Source organism: Solea solea, chromosome 15 (assembly GCF_958295425.1).
Source record: "Solea solea chromosome 15, fSolSol10.1, whole genome shotgun sequence".
NCBI classification, from domain to species: Eukaryota; Metazoa; Chordata; class Actinopteri; order Pleuronectiformes; family Soleidae; genus Solea; species Solea solea.
Window position 1 is genome coordinate 12,691,096 of NC_081148.1, and position 14,793 is coordinate 12,705,888.

Sequence of the window (14,793 nt, forward strand, 5' to 3'; positions counted from 1 at the left end):
TAGAGTGTTTGGACAAAAGCTCTACTTTACAATAATTCATTTCATAGCCACATTTGAAATAAAAAAGACTGTAGGGGCTATGATGTTCCATTAAGGACTTCTCAGACAGCTACCAGCATCGTAAGCACAAAAGATTGAGGAAAACAATAATTATCTATGATTATTAGATGAGTCAAACCAAAACATGAACTCCACGATGACTATCCTCTAACATAATGTGGTGATAGCCTCTCATCTGACCTCAAATCATCCTAAATAGAAAAACTATAAATGCTTTTGACTTGCAACCAAGATGTGTATTTGATCAGGCTTATGGTGCTTTGTACTGTAATAAAAGTGGCTGGCATGATTTATTGAGCCTAAAAAAATAGTGCCTCGTATGCATTTCATAAATCTCTAATAGGGCGGTGACCTCAGTCGCCAGCACTTCATAAATCTATATCAACAAAATTGGACCTTCAAAACACACATAATACAACATATACATTTAATTTGACTGCTTCAATTACAGAACTTTAGCACAGGTCAAATATACGGGGTGCACATTATACATTAAGAGTAACCCATAGAACAATTATTTATAAAGTAATAACTCCTTGACAAAGAAGAAAGGACACACAGACATCTGCAGTCAATTAAAGCCTCACAATTTTACAATGAGGCGTAAGAGGGACGTCAACCTTTCACACAAGTGTAATATAGGATCTTCTGACCCAGCTATTATGACAAGAATACCTTTGCATAACATATTGTAAAGATATTTTTAACTGTAGACCATAAAGTGTCAGAAAATGTGCCGTTGTCAGAAGGAAGAAATATCACCCTGGACTGTACTGCAGTGAGACAAAACAAAAATAAAAACCTATCCAAAATTCACAATAGCAAAGCCATTCAAATAAACCAATAAATAAATGAGTGTACAAATGTGTAAGCTTTAGGGCAAAGAGAGGATCTTGCTGCCAAATCACAATCTCAATCTCAGCCTGTAGCACGCCACAAGGGGCAGTGTGCAGTACATGACAAATAAGGTCTGCAGTGCGGTGCCATATTGGATTCACTGCAGGGGAAGGCTCACAACAGACAGTTAAGATTATCAAGTGTTTATGTCTCCATATTTCCATAACTGCACAAAGTGGGAAAACACGAGGAGGCGCTATCATTTAATTCTCTTACACTTAGATATTTCATCCTTAAGTGATTTTTTTAAAATGTCCATATTTCCCTGTTTTAAAGGAGTCAGTGTAGAAAGTGTAGCAGGGGCTTTCATATATGTATGCCTTTCAGAATAATTTTACCCTGATAATATACTGTAACACAATGTACTGCGCTGCAATTATCAGCTATAGCTCTTTAATGCCAACATTCTCCATATGCCATCAAAATAAGATGACAGATAATATTTGAATATTTGAAATAACAAACCATTCCATTTCCCAAATTAAATCGTTTAAAAAGACATGAATTACATGTTCACAAGTACAGTACTGACAATAACAATGTGTGTGAACATAACAGTCACATAAGAATAAACAGTTACAATTATAGTTACACTATAGAATATTGTTATTTACTTCTATACTTGTCATTTTAACTTTTGGTTCCTTTTTAATTTTCAATTGTAATAGGATAATATATTTCCAGGCAATTTAAAGCTGTACACTGTACATTAGATTATACTCTTTGCACCTCAGCTCTCACTTGAGACTAATTCTTAAAAGACTCTAAAACCACAGTGGACTGAGGATGAATAAAACTATAATTCACATGATTTATGGGAGATGTTGACAGAAGGAGATTTGTTCATTTTTATCAGGGAGATAGTTCAATGGGAGCACCTCCCTGTCCTTGCACAACATCAACCAAAATGCATGTGTAAAATATAATTTCATTCAGATCTGGTTAGTTTTTAGTTTTTATAGAACTGTACATTAATGTAACAGTAAAATCACACCTCTAAATGTTATGTAGTGAACTGTATTATCACGGCAGGGATTTCAATACAACAAGCAGAGCCATTATTTCTCTCACATTAAATTCTGACACAATGAACACTGGGTAAAATGGAAAGAGAAAATAGGCTTAAGTAGTCAGTTAAAGTGTTAGGAAAACCCGCCTGAAATAACAAATACAGTGGAATATATGAATAAGAACAAGAATATTTGATAGACTGGTTTACCCTGCCTCTTGTTCACTGTCAGCTGGGACTGGCTTCAGCTCCTGACCCCTGACCATAATAAGTGTTGTTATTATTAATTATTTAGGGCTGTGACTAACGATTACGTTCATAACCATCATGATCATTTATCGATTATTTTTGCGATTAATGAAGTACTTGTTTGGTCCAGAAGTGTTGAAATATGTTTATCAGTGTTTACCAAACCTTGAAACTATGATGTCCTCAAATATCTTTTTTCGTCCACAAACCAAAATTTTGTCAATTAATAGCCTTTGTCATTGTTATTATTGTTATTATCATTATTATTGAGTGAGCCATGTATAATGCATTTTTGATTGAGGTATTTAAAGAATACATACCTGCTATATAACATTTCAATTTGATTTTAATGTATAACATATTAACTTTACGTTGCTGCAATGAAGTAAATATTTATTTTGGAACGTTTGGTTTGTAACAATATAAATGTCATAATACTTTTCAGAATTAACAAAGATTCTCTTTGTGAGGGCAGCCATTTTGGAAAGGGCATTCAAAGGCCTGCTTGTGCCTGTAGTCAGGAGATAATCCACCAAAGAGCAGATGATAAGTGTCACATTCTATGCATTTGTCAGTACTTTGGTATAATATTTATGCTTAAACAGCTCTGATGTGATTAGGTGGCCTAAATTGATTAATGATGCTTTCGTTAATTCAGGAAAAAACAAATAAGGCAATGAGCAAAACAACTGGGAGTGATTATACAGTCTGTGTTTTTCCACGTTTTTCACATGTAGGCACTAATATATTTGTTGACTAACCGCACGGATACAACTTTTAAATTTTCTGAATTTTTAATCTGGTTTAATAATTCCACCCATTTTATGCAAATTACAGCTCATTAGCATAATCTCATTGGAGAATACGTCTCTTTAAAGTAAGAGATTATAACCTATTTTTTTAAACACATATAAATCAAATGTTGCATTGAAATGGTAATGTTTTAAAGTCTGTCAGCAAAGCAATGCATTTACATATATACTTTTTTTTTGCATTAGTGGCTCAACACGACATGAAAAGATCTCAAAAGATGCTAAAACCTTCATGAGGGAACCCATCCAAACAGCTTAGATGTCTTGGCAAACATGAAACCAGCTCCAATAAATAGTCTCTTTGTGTTATTTTACCCAACATGTCTGTACATACCATCTTGCTTTTACTTTCCTGATATCAATACTGTCGCTGACGAGATTAAATACATTTTCCTAGAGGAGAGGAGAGGAGAGGAGAGGAGAGGAGAGGAGAGGAGAGAAGAGGAGAGGAGGACATTACCTAGGTATTTAAGTGGAAACAGGGTCTGTAAAAGCAAGCGGGCGAGATACTGAGGTGGATAAAGATGTAAGAAAGACCCATTATGCTGCTGAGTTGGGATTGGGGTGAGGTGGGGGGAGAGGGGGCTCTATCTCTCTGCATTCCCTCCTCCTTCCCTCTTTACGTCTGCCTTGAACTTGTAAGGAGTTCAGCGGGTCTGAGCCGACAGTCCAGACAGGCCTCTGGAATGCAAGCGCGTCCACTCAAGCCCGTCTGACCTGCCACCGTACCAGCTCCATTTCACCGGGCTAACTTACCTATTCATTTACAACAGGACTTCAACTTTATCTTCCCTTGTAACACAACATTAACTGCCAAAGAGCTGGAAATGCATTATCAGCCCGCCCCAAAGCTTGGATTGCTTCCCTCATAAATAAGATCATTATACGAGTGGTAATCCCATTAAATAGATCATTTTGCAAATATCTAAATCCAATTAATAAAGTGTTTTCAGAGGGGGAGCAGCAAACACTGCCTTTTAGAGAGCTGACATGCTGTGACTCCAGTTCTTTGTTCTGCTCTCCCTTAGTAGCAAGAGTGATATTAATAAACACAACCCTAAGCCTGCATCACTCTTTGAAAGAAAATCGGGATTCTGCTTTAGCTTTTTATGTTTGAATAAATTAAAAAGTGATAAAAGTTGAGTTCTGTTGATCAACGGAAAAGATTTGTTTAAATTTGATTTAATTTACTGCAGACATAGCCACTTCCCTTGCTTTTCTCTCTGGTATGTATTGCACTTGCTTGCATAATGTGCTCTATAAGATGTCCTTATGCTGTAATCCTATAAATCCCTCTCCGGACTGGGCCACACGAGCTAAAAACTTTTAAATTATTGCCAGATGGTTTAAAAATGTTAACAAAAAAGCAATTTATGGGATTATTCCAAACTTGTTTTCTCAATTATTACCATAACTCATTAGTGGAAGTGCCCTCTGAGTGCCCTTTAACTTTTCGACATGTATTCCTAGACCATGGGACTTCCTTTGAACCATTAGCCAGAATATTAGAAAGACAGAAAACTACTGATTAATTGCCCTCACATAAACCAAACATCTGTAGTCAAAGAGGCATTATAATCCTAGAGTAGATGCCCCTCAAGTGCTAGTGTTTGTTCCAGTGAGGTAATAATGTACATAATCCGATAAAGGATATCCTCAGCTTCGATTGCGCCTGAAGTGGTTGTTTTACCTTTGTGGAAAGTGAGACTGGCATGGTAAGAATGTTTTTGTATCTTTTCATGGTTTTTAATTGCCATCTGAAGCTGTTAGGAAAACATGACTGTGGTTAAATGAATTAAAAAACCATGCCCCTGGGTGATGTTAACACATTGCACTCTCTCTCATCCACGGTGTACGTAAAGGAAGCTGCCAGTGAATCATCTGTGTCGTTTATATGGGTGTTTATGGTACAGAGCAAAGAAGACCACAGCTCTAATTATGACAGTGAATGTGTCTTTCACCATCTCTATATTTCTTGTGGGTTAATTTTGATAACTAGATTTATAGTTATCAATTATAGTGAAAACTTTAAAAAAAAAAACATGACATCAGACCACAACTCAGCATCCTAATGACAGCATCATTAGACGTAAACCACAGCAGTAATTATTCTCCTCATTTGAGGGCAACTGAGGGGCTGCCGAAAAAGATGGCTGATGGCTAAGTTTGAGACCACTCTCCCCCTCTTCCAGTCAGCTTTTCCCTGTCTAATCTGTCTTTTTCTAATGAAAAGAAGGAAAGTGAGAACATTGGAAAGAAAGAGATGTCAAGATTGAGGTCGTCCACCCCCCTCGCTGGGTCAAACTCGAGGGGTTAATACCTGGTGTCCGACACTGCACATAAACTCCGCTGAGCTCATCACACTAATTAAACAGACACACATCCTCTCAGAGCTCCGATGGCCAATCGCTGCCAGCTAAAAAAGCAGTCCATTCATGAGGGTTGGCAGGGTGTGCATGTGGGGTGGGCCAGGGAAATGCTACCTGCCCTTCCTCAGTTTGATTAATGTGAAGAACAATGGCGCTCTTGTGGCCCGCAAGCCTCACTCCACTTGGTTCTGGTTCATCGCCCGAAGAAAGGGGGCTGCATGTTCCAAAGTCGTACCCCCAGACGAAACACCACCTAGGCTAACAACTTCTCCATGACTGCTGTCGCCTTAAAACACCCATCTCCTCGTGCTCGCCCTATTCATGTGAAATACAGCCGGAACAAAAGCAGAATTCTTAAGCATATATGTTGAAATAAAGTTGAAACTAGTGGTTGAGTTTCATTTTATATGAATTAAGTCATTATTGGCTGAGTACTCGTCCAGTTAAATGCAAGGAAACAGTGAAAAAAATGTATGTAACAATATAAATTCTTGGTCAAAATCAGTTGGAACAAAACTTCCGCACCTGTACAGGCAAGACAAAATTAAACAAAGCAAAGAGCCTCTGTGGTAGCTTCCACTACAGGTGATTACATTTTACCAATACACACACAGACACACAAACTCAACGTGAAAGCAATATCCATCGCTTCTGTCATGGCTGGTGAGTAGCTGACTTTTTCAGTGCTAATGCAAACTGCTCCAGTTATTTTACTTTCTACCTTTGCTACCTTTTTTTCTAAGGTTCAAACACTTCACTCAAATGCAAAGATGTGACCTGTTGCTTGAAGTTGCGTCATGGTTTTGTTTTGGGATTTGTGTCTGAGAGCAACAAAACAGACATGTATTTATATAAAAAAGCCATGGATTTTTAACTTCAGTGTCTCATTTGCTTGTCTTTCCACATACTTAACAACCCTTAAGTGGGTGAAACACTTTCATGTTTGGAGAAATCAGGTCCCACTTGTTTTACATTACAAGTTGGTGCTTAGCTTCAGTCTGTAAATTTAAAACCACAAACCAAGCCAGATTTCTTGGTGTAGTCATGGACAAAATTGATCGGACAGCTCCATCTGATTCAGATGGCTGCTGCTGCTGCTGCTCAGGTCCTCACCGAGACCAGGAACCATATCAGTCCAGTTCTCAGATGTCAAAGACTTAATTTCAAAATATCTTGGTTTATAAAACACTAAATGATTAAGGGACTAAATAACATTTCTAATCGCTACATTACGAACCATACTCGCCTCTCTGCTGTCTGTACCTAGAGTGAAACTTATCTCAGAGATGTAATGTTCAGTTTATCTGAAACAAACTTACACAGAATTGCAGGTATGCTGCAAATCTGTTCTTTTAAATTGCTGATTTTTATTAACATTTCTGTTAATAAAATAAAATACACTAATTTCTTACACTGCACTGTAAGTTATTTTCTATTTGAATCTAAATGTTTTTGTTGTGTTTACACTTTGTAAATTAAATTTTCTTGCTGTTAAACATGCTGTACAAATAAACTTGCTTTTCCTCTGAGATTTATCAAGTGTGTGTTTGACCACCTTTCTCTTGGTTGGTGTGAAAAGTAACAGACACCCAGTAATTAAGGAATATAGAATAATAAAGAAATCAACTTCATCTCACGAGTGACAGCATAATGTTATGTGTGTCAAAACTTAGGAGGTATAATTAATTGCAGCACTCCCTGAACTCACAGAGACTAGAGAGCTTTACCTACACATTGCCAGTACTCTGTGCCTGGGCCAGCCATGTCACAGGGAAGACAAATTGAGCCACCTGCACGTCTCCAAAACCTTGACATCTCATCTCACTTGCAAATTGCAAGTGTGTTACCCCCCTACAAAGAAGTCTGTAGAGACTAGCAAGCTTCTCACCAGCCAAGGCGCGATGGGTCTTCATGCAGCTACATGACACTTTGAAAACAGTGGAGACATGCCATAATACTGGAGGCTGGAAAAAGCATGAAACATGCTGATGATGATAGTCCATATGGCTGAGAGCAGCACTATTTTTCACACACTCAGAGCTGTTTGACCAATTGTTTCGCCATTATTTGCTGTAATTTATATTTAAAAAACAAACTGTGAACAGTGCGGAGGGGTTATGAACTCTGGCATGTTGGCCTGCTTTGCCATGTGGATTATGTATGACTTTTTTTAAACTAATGCTTTGTATGCTGGTGGAAAGCACATTAATAATATAGCCTGAGGAATTTTATTCACCATCTGAAAAAGGATTTTGGAGTAAAATGAATAAAAACAGGTGTCGATACATCTGTTTACACAATACTGAGACATCTTGAGACATTCTTAGCATTTACATTACTTTTAAATTACAGACACCATTATCATGAGTAGGTCACTTTATATTTGAATATAGACTTAATGCTGATGTTAATGGAAATGACGTTTCTGGATGTGCATATGAACTATGCACTAGGGGTGCAAAAATGTACTGGTAAGAATTGATAATTGTAAATCAATCAAGTACAAATTACAAATAAAGTGAAATGCGGACCACTGCATAGATCTATGAAACCAATCAATGTCCCATCTTTTAATGTTACAAATCATTTTCAAGCTGCTTCCTTCCTCTGTCATGTTACCTTCTCAAAACCAAATCATTTGGCTGAATCACTTCACTTTATATCTACTAAGTCAAAATGTGTGTTTACTTGTTTTTATTTATTTTTTTGTCATTGTATGCTCTTGTAACACACAATGGCACATGTAGTTTTGAAAAAAAACTACATTCTGTATATTCTCTAGTGGTGAAAAATGAAAGATCTATTTGTTTTACTCTAATCTGTAACTGGAAATGAATGCCTAAATACATTAATCAAATAAATATATTGCATCGAGGAGAAGAGAGCGATGCACACCACTACTGTGCACATGTGTTCACACAGCAAATGGTTATAACAAGGAACTGTGTTGCTGGTGAAGACCATAAAAAAAGGGAAAAGGACATATTTCAATTTGTTTCATTAAAACTTACTTCTTTGTATTTGATTGTATTGTAATCCTCTCTATGAGCAATTTTGTAATAGCACAAACCATTATTTATATCAGATTAATTAGATGAAAGACCTCTTAAATCTTGTCTTGTGCCGAAAGCCTGTGGAGCTTCTCTTTTCACAGCAAAAAAAACACCAGTAGATCTTTCTTGCTGATCACTTTTGTAGATTAGAGGATTGTTAGTAATTGGTCAATTGGCTAATTCTTCTTTTTTTAATTATTCACCACTGAAGAATAACAGGCTTTGTTCAGTGACCCTAATTTACAGTAATGTGCTTGTCAAGTTGTATTGGAGGATTCACACACATAGACTGCATCTGTGCTGAAATAAATAGTAAAATATACTTCAGATTGAGATTAATTGTCATTCAAATATGTTAAAAACATGAAGATGTGACATCCAGGTCCAGTGGCGTACAGAGAAATATCACTTCAAAACTAAGATACTAAAATTGCTAAAAAAAAAAAAAAAATACTATATGGGAAAACAAAGCCAAAAAAGATTGCTGTGTTTGTGTTTATGTCCCAAATGTACCGCTAAATGACTCACATACTGCACTGAGCAACAAGCAGACAAAAAGACTGAAGCCATTAAATCCTTAGCAGAAGCAGTAAACATAAGCTTATATTGTTTCTCCTCTATGAAATTATGCATTAACACACAATGTCTCTTTAGGAAACTGGAGTCTTTCCCACTGGAGAAATTTATAGATCACTCTGAAATGTCATCTGACAGCATTTAACACATTAGCAGCAATTTGTAAATGAAGAGAAATCTTTTAATTTGTAACTGCCGCTGTGCGTTGCATGTTAACACAGTATTTTGAAAAATAATCACCCGGGTTGTGAATAAATATGAAATTAAAAAAGGATATGTATTTTAAGGAAGTAAAACACTGCCAACAAACCCGTTTCAATGATAGTGTTGGTTTGCAATGAACTCAGTCATACATACTATATTATACAATACGATGCAATTTAAACACAAAATAAAAATCTGCTTACTGCTATCTGTAAGTTATTCTATTTAGCACTTATTGCTGGCTTAGCACAACTCCATCAAATAATGATCCTTTTATATATATATTTTAGTTTCCATTTCAAATATTATTTTAAATGAGTTGTTTGCATTGAGATGACATAACTGCAATGACATCCAACTAAAGAGAAGCTGGTGGCAGACAAAAAAATAATGTTAAATGCCTGGAATCTTAAACTAGGCCCAAGAACAGCAAGCAGAGTGAACACTGATTAACATACAGTAAGTAACATGTTAAAACGTTTTCCATTAGTACAGCATGTAGATATGTCACATCCTCCAAGCTGTGCCTTCTTCTCGTCCTCTGCCATCATTTGTAAGATGACCAGAGAGTGCAGCTTAACAAGGAGCTCTGTATGAAGCCAGACACTCAAAGACATTGGCAGACTGATGAGCTCAGTTCAAATATACAACACTCGCCGCTCAAACCTGGGCTTGTTTAGCTGCTGGCACCTGAAGGCATCAGTCTGATGTATGCCAGCTGAGCTGAAGTGTGCCCACAGAGTACATATTGCAGCACCACTACCAGCACTCGTGCCCTCACCTAGTGTCTACATTGGCACTTTTTGAGTTGAATGGAAAAAATGTCCCATTGAAAATGACAAGTCAAGTGCCAGGCGGCATATTTATACATCTTAATTAACAATAATGTAACATGGCAACCGCCAACAATCTGATGCCAGTGGCTACCGCACTGAACAGACTGTCTGTTGTTTGCCTGGTATTAACATGAGAAATGTACTATTAAAATGAGTAAAAGGATCCTGTGTTTCACTAGATCTGATAACAGACATGTAACACTGTTAGCTCTTTAAATGTAAGTAATACTTTATGATGAAATATAATATTTTGGGCTATAGGATTCTCTTACAGGGCAAGGATGGCATGGCAGTGTGGCAGCAAGCACTGGTTCAAGAAGGGTGAAGATTCAAATTTTTATTACATTAACAAGACTGATACATAGAGACTCAGGTCACCGTGCTCAGTGCAATAATAATAATGAATAAATAATTAAACGTTTAAAATGTATTGCATGTTCTCTGTGGGTAGTCCGGCTTCCCTGTGGGTGTCACTATAAATGGTTGCTTTTTTGTATGTGGGTGCATTGATAGATTGGCAACCTGTCCAGCCTATATCCTGCATCGCACCCAGTGTCAGCTAGGATTGGCTCAACCTCCCCCACAACCCTCAAGTATAAGTGCTACAGATAATAGTTGGATGGATGGATTCTGTTACACCACTTAGTGAGAACTACGCTCATATCTCTAAAAGGATAAACCCACAGGCAGCAACATGCCTCAGGTTTACAAAATGTTATGACTGAGCAGAACATGATTATTTGTTGCTTTCACAGTTTGTCATGTCACAGGTCATTCATTTTAAAGGACCTGTCAGGGCATGGAGAATGACTACAGCAGATTCTCATGATGTTTTGTTTTAAGCCCCAGTGATCTGAGGCCGTGTTTGGATGCAAACATGTTGAGATCTGTCGGCAGTGATAAGTTTGAGCTGTGCACAGCAAGACATTCTTTATGGAGGTAATGAAAACAAGTTGCATGGGTTTTTACCGTGAAATAGGCTACAGGCATCCTCTTGACATCTGGATTTATGGCCTGGTAATTCCCCTCTGGAATAATTTGGCTGGTACATCTGCAGCTTAGTAGCATTTCAGCAGAGCTCTCCTGTGCTAGGAAGTCAGGAGATGACTGATTGATTGGTTGTATTACTCTAGGTTTTACATGGCTTTACTGAGCTATTGCAGTAAAGTTCTAATGTGATCTATCCACTGCAAACTACAACTGTGCTTGACATAAGCAGTGCATGACCCGCCTTAGCCTACTGTGATAATCACAATCAGAGTTAAAAAGTGAACTTAACAAAATAACCCACAACATTTCAAGACTGACAGATTTTTTGGGGGAATTTTAACCTCACATGAATGAACTGAACAACAATACCTACTAACTAAATATAGTGTCCAAAGGTTACTGTTTTCGCCTCTTGTTTAACATATCTATGCACTAGGATTGCCAACCATTCTGTAAAATAAGGATTTGTTCCGTATTTCAAAGATAAAAGATGTGTTCCATATTGAACAGATAAGGAACACACTTTGTTCCTTATTTTTGATAATCAAGTCAGTGCAAAACCATGACAGAAAAATTAAAGATTAGCACGATGTATGAGGGAAAATAAAGTCCTCCTCCTGCTGTCAGGCCCTCTCGGCCTGTCTGTCATTCATTACTATCCAACAGAGAATGGGCACTTTTAAGTGGTTGTCTGATTTACTGTGAGTCCTGTGTCTTGTAATAACAGAGGCACGGTGAGAAATAAAGGTAAAATGGCTAAAGGAGGATAGTGCTCAGGTGAAAAAAAGATCGCAAAAATAATATTATATTATTGTAATAGTAATAATTATAATAATAATAATAATAATGATAATATTATACATTTATTGTATCAATTTTTAAACTTATATATGGTTGATAGAAAGTTACATACATAGAAATACTATTGCACAAAAGCATATTTTACAGTATAAGTGAGTAGAGAATGGGATTTTATTTATTATAAACACCCTTTCCTTATTTTCTTATCAGGAGGTTGACAACCCTAAGCTGACCCAATAACAGTTGAAGCAAAACTCTACTACTCTACCTCAGCTATGTGGTGTTATGAACAAACAATTTAATTTACCGTGTTTTAACGTAGTTTTAAAAAAGCTGACGCAACTCCAGTTAATTATTTGTTTGTTTATATCCATTTAGCTTGATAGCAAGATATGCTAATCAGCTACAAGTCAAGCTAGCGAGCCATGCTATGATGAGTAGCGTTAGCTCAACAGCTAAAAAGATAAAGTAAAGTAAGGTTAAATTACAGTTACATTACCTTTGTCATACTGGTAGATATTGTATCTTACAATATATAATTAGCACAAGGTCACTTAGTGGAACACAACTAAGGTTAGTAGCAATAATGACAATGTACAATAATTATAAAGCTATCTTCTAGCCCGTTGTAATGCAGCTAGTCGCTAACTGCTAGTCGCTAACAGTGATTTTAATGACAGTAAACTAGCTATTTACATTAGCTAAAAATGAATTATGTTTAATTTATCACCAAAAGATACTTACGAATCACTAACAGACTTTGTCTTTTCTCTGTAATTGCGATTTGTTTTATGTATGAGCAACATGCATGAGCGCAGGTGTCACACACCGTTGACATTTTTTTGGTTTAAGCTTCATTTATACAGGTACTCTCATTGAGACACGAGGTCTCATTCTCAAGAGGTACCTGTTTCAAACAAACAATATAACAACACAACTAATTACGGACAGACAGAAATACAGTAAAAATCAATACAGCAGAATACAGCACCACAATACAACATTTTGTGGTGCATCTGTGCTGTTAGTTGTTGACTTTTATTTTCATAAGTGATAGTGATTTGTGTGAAAAAAGCTGAATTTCAGGTTTAGGAAATAAAAAATAAATTTGTTTCACACATTTGAGAAAACATTTAGTAAAAATGCTTGTATAAGTATACAGTCTTACGCAAACAATGTACTGTATACTAACGCCATTAAATTAACTTACAAACACCACACTTTTGATTTTAATTATTCAGTGACCTGACAGTTGTCCTTGAATTTTTTTTAGCTTTTAATTAAGTATGTTAACAGTGTGTTCAAGCAAATAAAAAGTAAGGGTTAATTTTTCTTATGTTAGTGATGATAGTGTACAAGGTTTATTTTCATTATTCAATGTCAGCATCTAAGAATAGAGGATGCTACTTGCTGTAAAGACTTTAAAGCCTTCAAGACAAAATATGTTGTGATATTGGGCTATATATATAAAATTGACTTGACTTGATTACTGTAGGATTTGAATACATGTACACTTTGGTGTTGTTTACAGCAAGTGTGACATAATAAAATATACATTTACAGTATGTTGTAGTTAAATGAGTCTACCATGGCCTTCTCCCTTGTTTGGTGCTCAGTGTTGACACATGCCTCTTTCCTCTGGTTGTCATATGGCTTTCTTCACCTGATACCAGACGCGTGGCGGCTATCAGAGGAAGACAATACCAACAATACAATGCACAACGCTAGGATCTGCAGCACGTTTGACACCTGATTTATCTCAAGCACCTATTCAGATTAGTCAACCATCCAACAAAGAGTCCTGCATTTGATGAGTGGGTGGGGTCTGATACTCTGGGGAATTTAAGGGGTTAACCTTGACATCTGGCCCCCGATCATCCAACAAGTTCAGCCCAGCTGCCCAAATAGGTCTGGGTTTTCCCTTAAAACACCTCATCCATCTGCTGAACTTCTCCTCATAAAAGTTTCTCCATGATTGCCCGAGGCACTTCTATTCACAGACGCGTGCAGGATGACATTGATCCCTGCCATGACGCCCATCCATATTTAAAGGGGAGTACAGGTGACCTGTGGGTGGCCCTTTCTGGCACGCATGTGCTCTTCTGCACCCACAGAATCTTACGTAACATGTTTGTTGGAAATTTCCTCAAATTACCGCAATATGATATAATGCACAATGCACTAATGGGCTTCAGTCTAGGAGGCACTCAAATGGCACGTGCCTCTGCCGTACAAAAGCTGGGATCTGTGAAATTCAATATGCTGATGAACGTGTAAGGATGACAATAGGTATGCCAATTAGCTTATAAATACAACAGGTGACACATACATAAAGGCCAATTACACACTTATTTGTGTTCCCTGTCTCCCAAGATGCACAAGTTAACACAGACATACATATATTTAAATTAAATTCATGAGCATGATTTAATCTAAAACTACTGTTAATGAAACATTAATTTGTTGTTGTGGAAAAAACTAAAAACCTTCAAGTGGTTTTGTCATTGTTTCAGTCACCTATATCCGTCAACGTTTATTTGATTAAGCTGTAAGTAATTTTGTATTTTGCCAGTATCCATGGTTACCACTGCTATTCAACTTCCATCAGGAGATCTAACATGATGCTGTGGTGAGCAGTGGCAGCTGCTGCGCTGTTGAGGCACACCTCTTCAGGGACTACAACACTGAGGTGACAGGAGAGAGGTCATGTTTTAACCTGCTATGTGGCAGGGTGACAGGGAAGCAAACCAATCCACAAAAGCATCAGGTGGTAAACAAGACAAGTGTTTCTTGTCCCAAAAGATTTCACAGTCTTGTAGCACACACAGGCAAATTAGAGTGGCATTTTAACAAGCAATCTTGCTACTCAGTTGTCAAACGATGCCACTTCTCTCTTTTGCCAGTAAGGCATGGGAATTTTCCCAGAACAAAAGGAAG

At 37.1% G+C, this 14,793-nt stretch overlaps 1 long non-coding RNA gene across 1 annotated transcript in view; it reads right to left on the minus strand.

The window, feature by feature from the left end:
- LOC131474502 (uncharacterized) overlaps window positions 1-12,730 on the minus strand; it is a 33,452-nt gene extending 20,722 nt beyond the window's left edge. The window contains exons 1-2 of the long non-coding RNA XR_009242295.1: window positions 12,601-12,730; window positions 11,035-11,153 (exon numbers count right to left, since the gene is read on the minus strand). This is a non-coding gene — a long non-coding RNA (uncharacterized LOC131474502). The remainder of the gene's footprint in view (window positions 1-11,034; window positions 11,154-12,600) is intronic.
- Between the last annotated feature and the right edge of the window lie 2,063 nt (window positions 12,731-14,793).